The following is a 16015-nucleotide window of genomic DNA, read 5'->3' as shown; positions in this document are numbered from 1 at the left end:
CTAAAGAAACTTTCTTTGCATTTCACTTTTCCTATAAACATGTCTTCATTCCATTAAACAGACAGCAGACATTTTCTGAACATCTTAACTTTTATATCACACTAAAACATTAATCACTTGAAAATATTAACTACTTGAACATATTTTCACACCACCCTTGAACAAACAATTTCTTACACCACATTAATAACCTGTAATATTGACAAAGTTTGATAAAACCTCTCCACAAACACCTTCATGGAAATGGAATGTGCTTTGTCACCTTTTCCCTTTACTTCCTTTTCAAGTTTTTAATGTTTATGCTTGATTATCATCATTACATCTAGGCAAATTAGGGTTTGGTATGTAATAACACATTTCCTTCAGATGTTCAGTAATGGCTGTGGATCATTCATCAGCTTCCTCTCTCCCTCTTCACCTGTTGGTGGCACCAAGGCTGAATGTCTAACTTTTAAATTTTAATCTAGATTCATTTTTTTTCTGGAGTAATATTGTATGTGTTGTGCTCAATTAATTGACATCTTCATTCCAAAAGCTTTAAGTGGGTTAGCAGCTGTTGCTGCAACAGCAAACACATGAACAAAACTGACAGCTTTGCAGTGCAGGTCTGCAGTCTGTGGCTAAGGTAGCAGATGCACAAGCAAGGATTCTTGAGAGATATGTGGAAGCAGTATTTACTTGAAGACCACATCCTGTCCTTGTTCTCATTAAAATCTCCTGAAAGACAAAAATGTTATCATTTTTACAGTGCAACAGGAAAACTGAAACAGCAACGACGGTTCCCATTTCAGCATAACCTTCTTTTGATAAGGCTGGTTTGAAGATTGATTGTTTGGCTGATATTTTCATTTAAAGCAACTTACAGTACTCTTAATCATTTGCATAACCACTGATGGGAGGATACAACAACCTATTTAAGCTGAGCTTCAGGGATAGGCTAATCACCACCCTGACCCTCCACTGGACAAGTGTTTACTGATGATGGATGGATGGATGGATGGATGGATGATTATTCAGGCTAAAAATTTTGCTGAAGGGTAATCTTAACTACATGATCCACCCACTACACTGTACTGCATCTTAGATTAGTCTCCATTCAGCCTGTTGTGGTACACGCAGCCACTGCAGGGACAGTTCAGAGTCCCCAAGTTCACCTTAGCATTGTGAGGAAAACACCTATGAACTACTGAATCAGAAGGAGATGCTGCTGAGCCATCACTTCCGCACAACATAAACAAAATGATGTGCGAAGCACGAGTCATAACTTTACTGGGGTTCTATGAAGTTCATAGCTCATGTTAACAAACTAAGGCAGTATAATATTCGTATTATATTTTTTCTGCTTCATGACAATATTGTGGAGGGAAAAAAATATGCCTAATTGATGTGAGTTTAAAAGAAAACCGATTTCTCAAGGAAAAATATTTATGATCTGGGCAAAAGGCGAAATCGATTTAACGGCATGGGGAAAACTGGCTGCTCGAAGGAAATTGGAATTTAAACTGTATATCATTCCCCCAGTTTACGGTAAGTGAACAGTTGTCTGATCATCGGGTGATTAGTTTGAATCCAAAAACCAGCCGCTCTCAGTTGGATAGATATATGTGCGGATTACGCATGTAAATACATATTCCTGTGAATATGTCAAATAATTTGGTTTGTCATTTGGGTAATTGTCTTATTGAACGATATACGATAAATTGTAATAGACATAATATCATCAATATGTAACACTAATTTATTTTTAAAAAAAATCAAGACTTTTTTTTTTTCTCTTTCTCAACGTCCCAGAAGTTCAACCGCAGGTGTTCCTCATCTGAACGGTTTCCACACACTTCTGGGCTCCAAACATAGTACAGAGTACAGTTAAGAGGTGAGTTTGGTCAGTTTACTTACTAACTGGCTGCTGACCGTTCGTTGTGGGGGGTGGGGGGGGAGATGATTGCGTCACACTGGTACAAAGATCCGCGTCTCACCGCAGTACCGTCAACCTTCTCAGTCCGTCTCCGAACCTAATAATCGTACTGCGCTCTGCCAGCGGGGACGAGAGCCGCCACAAACTATTAAAAATTACCAAAAAAACATTGTTCTTCCCCGTTCTGAAAATTCTGTATACACATTTGTTGTTTCTTTCTGAAGATTTTATAAATCTTTTTTTATACATCGGTTGTTTTGCGCGGATTATGACTGTAGTTTGATCATATCATGGATATTACTATGCTGCTCCGGGGCCGTTCATTAGAAGATGGTCCGCTCTGAAACTGAGGTAGGACACGCAGCTGTTGGATGCCTCCAGAGGTAATTTTCCTTAGAAGAGTCATGTTTTAAAGTGTTAGCCTTCCTTTTATTCATGTGCGTTTTGTAGTTTTCAGTGTGGATGGTCATGATCATGTGGGCAATTCGGGGCAGCGCGGCGATGTCTCTCACTGAACTTCCATTGAACTGCAAAGTTTTCATTTCTCTTCATTCTGGAACCTACATTTAGTATCAGAAATGACACTTTGTTGTGTGTGATAAATGTCAGAACAAAGCTCTCAGTCCACTTGGATTGATTTTCATTGCGTTTCTCTTTGTGCTGATACTGTTTTCCTGTGTGGGATTATCAAAAGAAATTGATATGGAAATAGAATTTATAATTAACTGAGAATTTTGCACCGACTCACTCTCTGTCTATTACCTCTTAGTGGATTTTGTGTGCGCGATCTGCTTTCAGGCTCCCTGGATTATTATTATGCAACTTTGGAGTTTGTAAATCGTGATCTTTTCCAGGCTCTCTGCTCTCCTTGGCTTGTCTAATATCTGCCATCGGCTCGCTAGACTTTATCTAGACTTTGTCTAACAAAGACATCCACCATCAGCAACAGCCCACACTGGCAGAAGAGCGGTTAAGTGGAACCTTATGGCATTTCTACTGTTGTATTTTTGGGATTGGTCCTGAAAAAGTGGGCTTCAAGATGACGGCTTTTGCCACTGGAGCAGTTATTATTCAGACTTCGGATAGAAACTCTGTATATATGATATAAAATAGGATCAGTATGCAGCATACGCCTCAGCTGTTTTAAGACTGTCTAAAATATGAATGTTACATTAATAATAAAAAACTGACAGAATACCTAATGGCACTTAGAGAGTGGATGCTAATGATTTTTGAAAATAAATGTATTTCAGCGGCTGACCTTTGTAATATTTAAGTTTTTATTTAGTCAAGAAAAGTACCGTTCTGGCGTTAGTTTGTTTGTGTCATCTTATCCACACTCACAAGTCAGTCGCTGCCTCTGTACGGTATTGAACTGAGTTCACAAAACAAAAATACAATGTTTATCTCCTGGACTGCGGTATTCTGTACAGTCCAAAGGGAAACTTGCTCTCGAACATAAGTGTTTACTTACATTTAAACATAACCGAGAGAAATAAAAGCAGACAGCGGTTATTCGGCGCTTCCAGGCCAGGGTTTCTGTACTCAACAGGACTTGTATTGTAATACATTATAACAGCAGAATATGCGGGCAAAACACGAATAACGCTTCTAATCAACGACAAACGTCTTTTTACGTCGTAAAATGTCAAATATAGTATACACGCTTTGTTTTATAGCTGACATTTATTTTCAATTAATTAGTTGTATTATATCCCACTTGGAGCGGGCTAGATCCACGAGCAAAATGCCGATGATACTGTATGCCTTACTTTCTATTACTTCATTATGAAGTATAAGTGGTGTAAAGCAGTAGACTAGCCGTCATGGATTTGTACCAGTTAAAATTAAAAACGTTTGACACTGAATTCTGTCTCGCAAGTCGATTAAATAGTTATGGTGCGTAATCAAAAATATGTCTATTTCAAACTTTTTTTGTGCGTTTTTGCAGTGATGGCAAAACTCACTTGTTATACTGTTAATTTATCAGGTCATTATTTTAAAATTTTTATTTCGTAAGACCAAGCGGAACCAACAACGCGCGCGGCTCGGACCTGTTGACTCTGCGCCGTCTCGCGCGCACAACAGCGTGGCGCAGCTCTCACTCGCGCGACGTTTTGCACGTCTTTCGTGACGAAGATCTTGTTTCCCCAGTCGAGGTCCGGGACGGTCGGAGGCGAATCGACCGAAACGGTAGTAGTGCGGTGAGGTGGCGGGGCAGGATTGCCTCGTGCATCCTTTCCTCGCGCCCCGCGCCCTCAGAGTGCGAGCGCGTGCATGCATGGGAAAAACACTTGCGACGACGACATTGACCTCGATTATTTATGGGATAAGACGATATATTAATAGTCATAACACCTTCAAAACTCTAGCCTAGGCAGAATTCGTGGCAGCCTGGGAACTTGGGTAACGTGGGACATTTCCCTCCATTTTCCTGTGAAGTGGATGAATGAAAAAACGCAAAGCAAAATTAACACGGGATAAGCGTGGAAAGACCGTGGGCCACGATGTTTTTTTTTTTTTTTTTTTAAAAATGTATTATAAAAACATTTTCTTTAGTATTACCAAGACATACATTACAAAAAAAATGCACATTTTTGCGAACCTGAGTAGCTCTGGAGTTTGGTGAACAATCTGGGGTGTATCTTTTCCACATATTTAATTGCTTTTCATATTTTGGTTAGCAGGTGGGATTCTGTTTCCGAATGTCATTTTGCAAGTTTAGGCAACAAACACCAGCTTCCCGGCTAAAACTCCCTCAAAAAGTTAAGGGACTGCGAGCATGTTTTGAAGAAATTTGCTCAAAATAGCTTCTAATGACCATAACTGGAATTGATGTGTAGCTGTAGGATCTGTGGTATAACTTGCAGAGATCTAGTAGTACTTTGGTCTAATCCCCACCGCAGCTGTGCTAAAATCCAGCGGTTCGCAACCACATTTCCAGCTGTTGTCCCAAACCATTCTGGTTTCTCCACTCTGTCTGCGTTGCTCTTTCTTTATATAAACTCTTTCCTTTGGTTTCACCTCAAACATCCTGTCTTGTTGTGCTGGAAGCCACACCTGCAGCGCTGCCCACCCCAGCAACAGGAAAGTGATGTTACAGAAATACAATACCTAGAATGGTTGTTCAGTTAATGGACTGTGATAAGAATAAATCTGAGTTTTTTTTCTCCTAAGCATTAATAGACTTCAGTTATAGTTGGAAGGCAATGAAACATGTACTCTCTCCTGTTTGATCACCTTCTCACACACATTCAGTCTTTCTCAATCTCTCTGTCATTCAGAACATAGCAAGTATTTAGGTTCTGGAAGATCTGAGCATGGTGTACTGGTGACGCACATTGGTCTGTTGGGACTTTGATATGGGTAGCTTTAGGATGTCTGTAGCTCTGCACTTCAATGAGATTAAGCAGAAGCTCTGAGTGTTTGGACATCTAGTTGAGACTGTCAGTGGGTAAATGGTTCATTAGGCAGTCTTTTACCACCCCTCTCTCTCTCACCTGTCCATCGCTGTTTCTCTCTCTCTCTTTGTGTTCAGCTGCAACAAGATTCCATCCATACTTCACACCAGAGAGGTCTGCTGCACCTCTCAGGAAGCCCCCCTAGAAACTTTCACCTGTTCTCCTGCGCAATGAGTGTGACATAGTGCCATGTGAGGAGGACTGCAGATGTGTTTTTTTAATCCAGATATTGAGAAGCTGTAGCTAGACACCGAAGTACCTCCAAGACTGCCCTATCTCTACAAATTTAGAGCAGTCTGTGACTTTCTTGTTTGTTACTGACCCTTCCCCTCCCTAAATTCCCACCATGGGAATAGTGTTATTCTCTGAACAGCTTCTCTGCCCTGCAGTGAGACTCTCACACTCCAGGGGGCGATGTCAGGAACATCGATAAAGCAATGATCCCGACTGACAATCCATGCACCCACGCAACCCTGGGAATGGGAAACCCTTTAGATGCATGACTCTCAGCTATAATGTAAGCATTTAATAGAACATCAAAAAAAAATTAAAGTCTAGACGATGCTGGAGGGTTCCTAAGAAGATGTGGGCGTTGGTGTACCCTAAGCAATCTCTGGGCATGGCAGTCACCTCATGCTTCATCCCCTGCAGTTGCTGCAATGCAACCGTTGTGTGTGTGTGCGTGCGCACACACGCACGAGGACAGGTACTGCTTGTGTCCAGCAAACATTCACTAAGCGTTAATTGAATCGGCATCGACCTCACCGCTTGTCCAACTTTGCCTTTATAGCCGATTATCCTTCCTTCCTGACGCGTGCTCCGCTAAACGGATCAGCTTCGAGTTGATTAAATCTCCCCACACACACAGCACCGAGAAAAGGAGGCGCACCTGGCTCGCTCGATGAAAGACACAAAAAAACCCTCCTCAAACGGCACACTTTATCTCCCTGAGCAAATCACATTACTGGTGTCTCCTTTACACAAAAGCAGACAGATTCTGGTTTTATTAGTGCTGTACCGCAGGGCCACTTCACTGTTCCATCATGTTTTGTGCTACAGCATCTGAATTTTGGATTTTTGCTGGCAAAGGCCTTGAGTCAAAGGTTATAGATCACATACACAGTATATTTATGTATGTGTTTGATAATAACAGACAGTAATATAACACAAACTAGAAATAAAACCTTTCCTTCAATCAGGTCCCCATAATGAAATGAGTCAGATTTGTTTGGCAGGGTATTTTTCCACTGGTTTTTTTTTTCATGAGATTCGCTGCAGGGGTCCAAGCTAACGGACATTACACACACGCACACACCTGAAGCCCACATCTCTGGGATGTCTCCAGCTTCTGCCCATTGGACTATGGGTCCCACAAGTGCGGATCTGCACTTTATCAGACAATCAAGCCAACAGGATAATAAAGCACCATCCTGAAGTTTTTCTGGCAAATTGCATGTCTAGTCTGGTAGATGTGGTCTTCTGAACATTATACTGATTTATTAATTCAGTGTTGTATGATGTTATTACATATGATGTATTATTACTACTTTATTAAGAAAACATCTTGTGGCTCTCGGGGGAAGTGTGTCGCCAGTGGTATTGGCTCTGTCAAGTGTGAGTTGTGAAGTGCGAGAGCTATAAAACCCCACAGGCGATGAAACCTTTACAGTGCGCGGGATGGTTTGTTTTATCCACAGCAGGGAGATTTGGCAGCGCACCGAAATGCTGTGTTCTAGTGACGAGAGGTATAAAGCTCTGCAGGACTTTGGGTAAAAGCTGCCTGGACCTGGTCTGCAGAGTAAATGGGTGCCGATCGGCTGATGATGATGTGCAGCATGTCTGTTGCATATCTCACATTTTCCCTAAGGTCAGGGAACAGATGCCCCAAGTCACCTACCACTGTCACCATACCTTCAGTCTCACACAACGTCCTTCCTTATTTACATTGATTCATTTAGCTGATCCTGTTCTCCAAAGTGACTTACAATGTTACATAACTAGTAATGATTTACACATTTATACACACACACACACGCGCGCACACACACACACTGGCTGAAGCCGCTTGTCCCGGCGAGCCGGAGCCCAACCCAGCAACACAGGCCGTAAGGCTGGAGGGGGAGGGGACACACCCAGGACTGGACACCAGTCCGTCACAAGGCACCCCAAGCAGGACTCGAACCCCAGACCCACCAGAGAGTGGGACCCAGCCAAGCCCGCCGCACCACCACACCACCTTTACACATTTATACAGCAGTGTAATTTTTTGGAGCAGTTTAGAGTAAGTACCTTGCATAAGGCTTTGAGGTATTTTTGCATGCAGATTTGGAAAGAGTTGTCCTTCCCTGGACATTTATGAGAACGTGCTGAAAACAAGGATCAAAAAACATGCTCCGTTATCCCATTGTGAATTTTATTCACCTGCCATCTTCATGGTATTTTCCTCTAAATATTAGCTTGAAGCCCTTATAATAAATATGTGTTTGTTTAAAGATGGCTTGCTTTGTCGTGGGTCTGGGGTTCAAGTCCTGCCTGGGGTGCCTTGTGATGGACTGGCGTCCCGTCCTGGGTGTGTCCCCTCCCCCTCCGGCCTTGTGCCCTGTGTTGCCAGGTTAGGCTCCAGTTCGCCGTGACCCCACTTGGGACAGACAGTTGTAGACATTGTATGTCTATGTGTGCGTGTGTGTGTGTGTGTGTTCTGGGCCTGCCAGAAACAAATCAGAAAAGGTCATTGCAATATCTACCGGTTTTAAGTAAAGCAGAAGCTTAAGATTTCAAATGTGCATTGTGTTACCCTTTTCAAGGTGCAGGAGCTTTTACCAAGCTGACAACATAAAATCTTCTGTATAAATTTTGGAACCAGAGAGGTGGGGGATTTCATTCAATGACTACTATCAGTCCAGCCCCCAACCAGTCATTCCAAAGCCTAAAGGGAGGAACTGGTCTCATCACCCTTTTTAGAGATAGATTGGTGGGTACAGTGGTTGTAAACCTACTTTCTGTTCAATAGACCTGTAAAGCCAGGAGTGATTGTTAATACATTAAAATGTATTTTTACAGTATCAAAATTGTTTGGTTTCCTCTGAGGAGTGCTGTGATTGGTTTAAATAAGTAAATGTAGAAATAAATTCCAGTCTGGTTGACATTGCCTGCTCAGTGTGATCTGGCCACCTCTGACATGGAAGCTGAAGATCAGTCTTGTTCCCACATCTTTTCCTTTGCTCCAGCCCCTTTTCTGGAGGACGGAAGTCCTTCTCATTGAGTAATCTGGTCAGTTACATAATCTAGCAACCGGCAGTGTGTCTATCTTCCCTCTGCAGCCAGGTAAATTCCAATACCTTGGACTGTTTTTGGGGTGAACCACTGAATTAGCAGTGAAATCCTTCCTGGAAGTGAAGGCATTTGTCTGTGAGGTATTCCAGAAACCATTAATGGGTGCATGCTTATATTTAAAGATTTATGTTGTGTTTCTTTAGCAGCAAACCTCACCAGACTTCAGTGATGTCTTCCAGAGAGCATGAACCGTGTCGGACCCTGGATGTCTGACATGCCCCAGTAGGACGTGTTCTTACGATTTGTTTACCATTTGTGTGGCATTTACAGGCTGTGGGTGCGTTTCATTTGTCACTGGCATCAACTGCATCTGACCCGAACACCTGCTTTTGAGTTGAGCAGTTGTTCAGCGAGATGATTTAATTTTGTCTGCATGAGAGAATTTCCCAGCAGCCCTGCCTTTTGTGAAGTATGGGGTAGCGTAATGCTGCGTCCTCTGCATGTGTTTGTGTATGTGTGTGTGAGAAAGGGTTCTTTTTTGACAGTGAAGAGCCCCGGAGTAATCGCAGACCTCTGCAGCCAGCGACCCGTTTGTTTGGTACCGCTGTACTGCAGACACAACGCTGTGGGTGGGTCAGCCTGCCCAGGCTATCAGATGGCATTTGATAATCTGTGAGCTGATATTGAAATAGGTCTTAACATCACCAGGGTGAGATTGACGGGGAGACAGTAAGAGACACAGGAAAAGCAGGAACATAGAGGTGAGATATTCAGAGCAAGGTGAGGGTGGGGGTGGGAGGTTGTTTTTCAAGCCAATGTCCTCAAAACATGTACCAGGGCTAAAGTTTAGTAGGGCACTTTCTCTTTGTCTGTGACCTCACAAAAAAAATCCCAGCGCTGAACCGGTACAGTCACGTTCCACCCGTCAGTAAAGCACAGCCGCAGAAGGCAGATAGTTGAGGATCACTCCTGGACACCAGTGTCTAGGGACCTGTGGGTGGATGTACTCAATTGAGCCATGCTCTTTCTATCTTCTGTGTCTGCTGTGCTTCTTTTACCTGCCACTGAAGTTGAACCTATTACATGTTGTTCGCTGCAGTTAGAATGCTTCTGTTTGTGATCACAGGTCATCTTCTATTCATTTATATTAATTGTACCTATTATAAGTGCAAAAAAGCAATAATCAGATTCATTTAAGAGGTGTAATATTTGTCTAAATGATGAAAGGTCTTTCATTTTTTTCTTCTAAACCTTTTTTTTGTTTGTTTAGTTGTGTTCAGTTAATCATTTTTCTAAACTAAGGCACTAACTATGACCCGAAACATACAGATTGTTCTTAGTTTTCCGATTCTGGACAAAGTACTTCGCATATGAGAGTCATGTAGATGTACATGTAATGTGCTCGCACGTATGACTCCCCAACCAAGCGAAGTGCCAGAGAATGAGAGAGATGATAGTTGGTGTATTGCGGGGATGAAGGGAAAGGACTCCTCCAAACCCCAGTGGACCGATATCCATCAGTTCGTGCCACTAGTTCCCAAGATCCTGACTTTCTGGCAGTCGACCAGAGACCTCTTGAGGTGGAGTGTAGGCCTCATCTGTGGCAGGATCTTCGACTGTCCGCCGAAACAGGACCCTGAACACCACAAGTGTTGTTTAGCTTAGGTGGGAAGTTTGTTTTACTCATCAGCAGCAGCCAAAAGCAACTTTGAGTGGCAGACAATGTCTGTGAAGTGAGTGTGTAGTGGGCAGTGGACTCAACTTGAGTGACAATATGCAAATATTAATGATCTTTTTTCAAACAATGGAATTTACCACTAAATGAAGTGAAGATTATGTCTGTTTTCGGTATGTTGGGAGCTGCAAAGATGACTTTGGTGCCCACATCCTTTGAATGCCCTGATGTTAAACCATGATCTTTATTGCCCTTTTGCTGAGTCGATGCTACTCAGTCCTATGTCAATAGTGAGGGACATTGACCGGTGGATTTTTGAACCCCGTGACTCATGTTTTTCAAAGAGAGGGAGAATGCATTGGCTCACATCTGAGATCTCAGCACTACACAGTGCTGCTGTCAAGTATGAAAGGAGGCAAAGTTGGACTTCCTGGGTACTGTGTGTCTGTATGTTTGTGTGTTAGAGACATTTTAGCTAAACTGTTAGCTAAGTAGATTTCGATGGTTTAAGAATTCTGCTAGGTCTGTCAATAATTTAGTAAAGGTTGTATTACAATTGGGGGGCACGGTGGCGCAGTGGGTTGGACCAGGTTCAAGTCCCGCTTGGGGTGCCTTGCGACAGACTGGTGTCCTGTCCTGGGTGTGTCCCCTCCCCCTTCAGCCTTATGCCCTGAGTTGCTGGGTTAGACTCCAGTTCCTTGCAACCCCATATGGGACAAGCGGTTCAGAAAGTGTGTGTGTGTGTGTGTGTGTGTGTGTGTGTGTGTGTGTGTGTGTGTATTACAATTGCATTCTAAAACAAAGGTGCCTCTCCACCATAGCCTGCTAGTACACCGGATGGTCCAACATACTCATCTGATGTCCTCTACCAGCGCTTCAGCTGAAAGAGAACTAATTGAAAATGGCAGTGTCCTAATGAATCAATCAAACAATCAATCTATTCTTCTCTTCTCACAAAGCAGTGTCAAGATAATTAAATAAGTCAAACAACGTTGAGTAGTGGCATCTCAAAGATGGTAGTAAAGAGAGAATAGTGAAAACTGAACAAAGTATTTCCAGGGTCGCATTAGAAATCAAGGAAGGGGAGTCCCGGTTTATTCTGCATCAGTCAGTCAACCCAACTGCAACCCCAAAATGGTAGTGCTCTCTCTTCCTCAGTGCTTACTGCTTGCTGTTTGCTTGTGCCCTGTATATAAGCTGGAGTTATTCCAAATTAAATGTTCTGTGGGTTCTACCATGGATGTTCTGCAGATTCTCCTATGCAGGTCTTTCCTGTAGCATCATCACTCTTGAGTTCCAAAGGGTTGAGATTGTTCTGTGAGGCTGTGCAATATGCTGTAGGATTGATTCCATTTTTGTTTACTGTGTTTCCAAAAATAATATAGATCCATGTGGCGCAGAGATTTATCTGGTGGTGCATTTAATCTTCACTTAAACAGTATGAAGCAGCATGTTGGAAAAGGCAGTTTCTTATAAATATTACTCTTATGACTGGGTACTGTACTTCATATATATGATCCAGTGTTTACTAAAATTCTGCCAAGAATGTCCATCTGTTGCATATGCAATTTGAGTTTATCACTAGAAGCTGTTTATCTGTCTATTTGAGTGAGTGAGAAAGCAAGAAATCACTGCTGCAGTTCTGGTTTTGCCTGTGGTTGGAATATATGCCTGAGGGATATTTTGGGATGTGGAGTAAGTGGTATTGTATGTGTCCATGGTGTGCGGGGGAAGAAACAGGGTTGGTGAGTCTGTGACTCTGTGGCTCCAGCCACAATGAGAGTTTGATCCAGGTTTCTGAACTTTTATGCTTCCAGAAACCTAAAGCTAGCCATTCTAGCTCCCACGGAACCATCCCCCATCATTTGCCAGGTTCTAGTTTTTGTCAGACCATTTCATTTCATGACCATAGAAGATCTCATACCTGTAGATCCAGCCTGGTACAAACATAGTGGTTGTTTGTGTTCAGTGGACCAGGATGGAAAGGGTGGGTAGTCCAGCATCTACTTTGGGAAGCGTTTTGTGTGACACAGAGTATCCTAGAGCATCAAAGAAACTCTGAAAAGGTGCTTTATTCTACAAAAAATGAGTACGAAGACCATGAGACCCATCAGATAGATTTGTGTGTGGGTCTAGGGTCTTCTGCCAGGTGGGATCGAAACCCTGTTGAAGTGGGGCAGGTTTAGTTCAAATGTGTGTCTCTCCACAAGCTATCTGAAAAGCTTCAGCAAACATACACTTAGATTATCAGGAGAGTAGAGAATCATGCGTGGTGTCTGCTGCCCTGGATAAAATCAGCTTAACGCATTAATAAGTAATCACACATGACAGTGGGAACCTGCACAGGCCTGTCTGTGCATTTGTATATGCGAATCCGTGCATTTCCTCTTGTCCCTGTTCAACTCCTCCTCAGACCAACATCACATAAGAGGATTGGGAAACGACCAACTCTCGGACCCCCTGGAAACATTGAGGGGTAGTATAAATAGCATGTATTGCCACAAAGAAGCAGGGGCGAAGTGGCATGTTTAGGAAAAACCAGGACAGAAATATGTGGGCTCTTCGGTACTGCCTTTCAGAGGAGAGTAAGGCTACAGGCATGAGATGCTGCCCTGTGGCTTCTCTATCTTTGTTACAGGCTCAATATCACTCTCAGGGTGAGTCACTGTTATACTACGGACTAGAATTTTCCCTCAATGGGCAGTTCTGAGCTGTGCTGACCTCCAAAAACCAGACTTTCTTGGTCATTTTCAAGCTTTCCGGTGATTTCCCCCATCCAGTTATAACACCAATGGTCATGATGGATAAATCTGCTGAAGGACTAGGTTGCTGAAGTCCCAACCTCCATCCATCCATCCATCCATCCATCTATTTTTCAGACCACTTCTCCAGCTAGGGTTATGGTGGCAATAGGGAGAGTAGAGAAGCCCAATCGTCCCTCTCCCTTGGAACTTCCTCCAGCTCAACCCGGGGGATCCCCAGCCGTTCCCAGGCCAACTGGGAGAAATAATCTCTCCAGCGGGTCCTGCACCAACCTCAGGGTCTCATCCCAGTTGGCCATGCCTGGTATATCTCCAAAGGGAGGCACCCAGGGGGCATCCTTACCAGATGCCTGAACCACCTCAACTGCCTCCTCTCAATGTGGAGGAATAACGGCTCTACTTTGAGTTCCTCCCAGATGTCCAAACTCCTCACGCTTTCACGGAGAGTGAGTCCCAACACCCTGCGGAGAAAACTAATTTCAGCCGCTTGTATCCGCGATCTTATTCTTTCAGTCATTACCCAGAGTTCATGACCATAGGTGAGGGTAGGGACATAGACCGACCAGTAAATAGAGTGCTTTGCCTGACGGCTCAGCTCCCTCTTCACCACTATAGTCAGGTACAGCGACCGCTTTACTGCTGCCGCTGCTCCCAGTCTGCACCCGATCTCACGCTCCCTTCAAGATAGTTGAACTCCTCCACCTGGGGCAAATTCTCTCCCCTTACCTGGAGGGGAAGCCCCAACCTACACACATAAAATCTGTTCTCTTGGCTAACTTCTTTATTTCAAGTTTAAGTTGCACTATTTTTATTATAGTATTATATGACACCATTTATTTAAAACTTTGGCTGTTTTTGAACACACCCCTTTCTCTTTAGTCTGCAAGCAGTCTCTTGGTCAACCGCTTTCTCCAAGTATTTTTTTTTTTCTGTTCTTTACTCATTGAGTGTCTCCTCTCACTCCCCATTTGTGTTTGTGTATCTCTCCCTGGCTTTTTTTCTTCTGTCCCTGAACCCAACGCAGCATCCCTATGCTCACATGTTTTTCTGGTTCACCAACACTTGTCACCCTGCAAATTGACGTCAGCTTTCTGTTTCCACCATTTGGGAAGTCCCTGTGGGTACCATGTGCTGTTTTCCAGCCTGGACTCCCCAGAGGGTATTTGTCACACCTTTTCATAGTTTCAAGTATGGTGTTCTCTGTCCCTACACCCAATTGACAGGCCTCCTTTTCCAGCCCAGAAATTCATGGTTCTCAGTGGTGCGTGTGACTCACTTTGAGTGCCAAGTTTTCTGTATCAGTGCTGTTAAATCTGTGATGGATCAATGTGCACCTGCACTCAACCTACTAATTTCTGTGACTGTCATGGCTTTTTCTGAGAGCCCTCATTGATCATGTCTGTTTGCTACGATACAGACAACAGCTAGTTGTCTAGTTCCCATAGTTAGTTCCTTGACTGGTTATCTTACTGAGACTGGATGGGCTGTGGTTGCCAAGGTGACAGGATTCATTTACATTATTTATGATTGTAATTATTTTATTGGTTTTCTAAGCAGATTACTGCAAAGTATTCAGACAGACAATTAAGATAACGTCAATTAAACGGTCAGTGTCCTTTGGGCTCCACGTTGGGGTCTGGGAACTCAGCCAACATGGCTCTGAAATTCATGAATTAAGTTATGAGTACAGCTTGTTTTCATACAGTTCTTTTGTGAAAACAGACAACAGGTCCTACTAATAGCTGGAACCTCAGCGTGTTTTACCGCCGTCGTCCAGTTGTTTTTGTGCTTTTGACATGTGTTTGTTTAACGTGTGTATCAGTTGCCTGCCTATATCCCCTCACTCCTTAGCCACCATGTGTCCTGTGGCTGATCAGCATCGCTTTCCCCGCAGATATGCAAAAGGTGATAAGAGACATTCCTGTCTGTGACGTTGTCGCAGTCCATGGGGAATGCTGTAGAACGGAGCGAGAACCATGTACCTCTGCACTTCCATCTTTAAGTAATTTCTGTAAGTCATTTGTAGATGCCACAGACATGGCAACACTAAGAAGCACCTGTCAAAAGCACAAGTGATGGAAGTGTGATGGTACAACATGTTTATTCAGAAGGTAAGAGCTGGAATTTTTCTCACTGATAAGGCAAAATTACAGCCTTTCAGCCAGTCACAATGGGGATTATTAAGTTTACCAAGGTCTAGAGTTCAAAAAACTACATTTTTGGATGCATCAATAGAATAATTTTTTTGGCCATTCATGCCTACTTTTTTGTCAATCGTGACTAATATTTTACCTAATTTTTCCATTTTCTACCGAAAAAATTCCTAAAGTGTCTTACTTAGAAGTGTAGAAGCAACTTAACTTTTTAGAGCTAAGACATGCAACTCAATGGTATCTGAATTTCATCTTAATAGTGCTCGTTCTGCATTGTATATGTAAAGGGAACTGAGATGAGAATTTTTTCAAAAATGTGCCTCTTATACATCCTGCAGAGAAATCTGAGCTCTCTTTACGCCATTAGCATCTAAAAATAGTGGCAACAGAATTTATCTGTTAGTGACGCTAAATAGAAAGATAATGAATACATGCATTTAGAAGGACAAGGGAATTAAGGGGAATTGTCTTACTGTTATGTGATTTTAATCTACTGCAGCAACCCTAAAAAGTGAGCGAATCAAGAGGGAGAAGGATGAGGAACTGCAGAATGACAGTTCCAGGGATGTGCTGTCAGGTGTACTTAGCCTTTGCAGGGTCCACATCCGCAGGGCATTTGCTTACTGTAGATGTTCAAACACGGACAAGGAATGCATCAAAATATAAGTGAAAAATTTGACCAACTGGGAGAGGAGGACACTTGAGATGGAACATTAAAGTTCCAGAGCACTCATTCTTCAGTCAGCTAATCAATTGCTTCTTTTTCCTTCTTACAA

The 16015-nt window shown here is 43.0% G+C and overlaps 1 protein-coding gene across 4 annotated transcripts in view; it reads left to right on the top strand.

The window, feature by feature from the left end:
• The first annotated feature begins 1979 nt into the window (after nt 1-1979).
• LOC108935714 (glucagon receptor-like) overlaps nt 1980-16015 on the top strand; it is a 37333-nt gene continuing 23297 nt past the window's right edge. For 3 of the 4 annotated variants that reach the window (XM_018754536.2, XM_018754537.2, XM_018754534.2), the window contains exon 1: nt 1980-2298. The gene's annotated coding sequence lies outside the window, so the exon portion shown is untranslated. The remainder of the gene's footprint in view (nt 2299-16015) is intronic. The other variant, XM_018754535.2, reaches the window with a different exon arrangement.

This window comes from Scleropages formosus, chromosome 8 (genome assembly GCF_900964775.1).
Source record: "Scleropages formosus chromosome 8, fSclFor1.1, whole genome shotgun sequence".
Taxonomy (NCBI): domain Eukaryota; kingdom Metazoa; phylum Chordata; class Actinopteri; order Osteoglossiformes; family Osteoglossidae; genus Scleropages; species Scleropages formosus.
Note: the sequence above shows the minus strand (reverse complement) of the source record. Positions and strands in the feature narration are given on the sequence as shown.